Source organism: Rutidosis leptorrhynchoides, chromosome 3 (assembly GCF_046630445.1).
Source record: "Rutidosis leptorrhynchoides isolate AG116_Rl617_1_P2 chromosome 3, CSIRO_AGI_Rlap_v1, whole genome shotgun sequence".
Classification (NCBI taxonomy): domain Eukaryota; kingdom Viridiplantae; phylum Streptophyta; class Magnoliopsida; order Asterales; family Asteraceae; genus Rutidosis; species Rutidosis leptorrhynchoides.
The window spans coordinates 203,165,830-203,166,559 of NC_092335.1; the positions used below are offsets into that span (position 1 = coordinate 203,165,830).

Genomic DNA, 730 nt, shown 5'->3' on the forward strand with positions numbered 1-730 from the left:
ACCGAGGTATGGCTAATGAGGAACCATATGAACACATCACTGAATTTAATGAGATATGTGCTACTAATCAGGTAAACGGTTTCACTGATGATGAGGTACGTCTTCGATTATTTCCTTATTCACTTAAGGATAAGGCAAAAAGATGGTTTCTCTCCTTGCCCGCCCGGAGTATTAATACTTGGGCGGAAATGAAAAAATGATTTTTAGAAGAATTTTACCCCATAAGTAAAACTTCAGACATGCGTACGCAAATAAAATCTTTTAAACAATTATCGGGTGAATTATTTCATGAAGCGTATGAACGTTTGAAGGAGTTACTTAGGGCATGCCCACACCATGAGATACCAAAGTGGGAATTGGTTAAAGTTTTCTATGATAGTTTGGATTCCCAAAACAGGCAATTTCTTTTGGCGGCTAGTGGTGGGGCGTTTTTAACTCGGTCTAGTGATGATGAATGGATGTTCTTTGAACAGTTAAGCAAGGGTTCAAAAACCCAAGCTTCAGTTAATCGTAAACAACCTAGTACCTCCCGAGTAAATCATGTTTTCGACTCGGGAAGTTCATCTAGGAACTTAGAGCAAGAATTAGATGATTTAAAAATGCTTATATTTAACGACCCAAACCAGGGTCTTGCTTGTAATGTTTCGCAGGTTCAGAAAGTGTGTGAGATTTGTGGAGATCCTTCTCATTTTGCATACAGATGCAGAAACGGGGTTCCACCGGTGAATCA

General features: G+C 39.2%; 1 pseudogene; it reads right to left on the minus strand.

Annotated features, from left to right (window-relative positions):
- Nucleotides 1-229: 229 nt before the first annotated feature.
- On the minus strand, nucleotides 230-343 carry LOC139903096 (small nucleolar RNA R71; annotated as a pseudogene).
- Nucleotides 344-730: the final 387 nt, after the last annotated feature.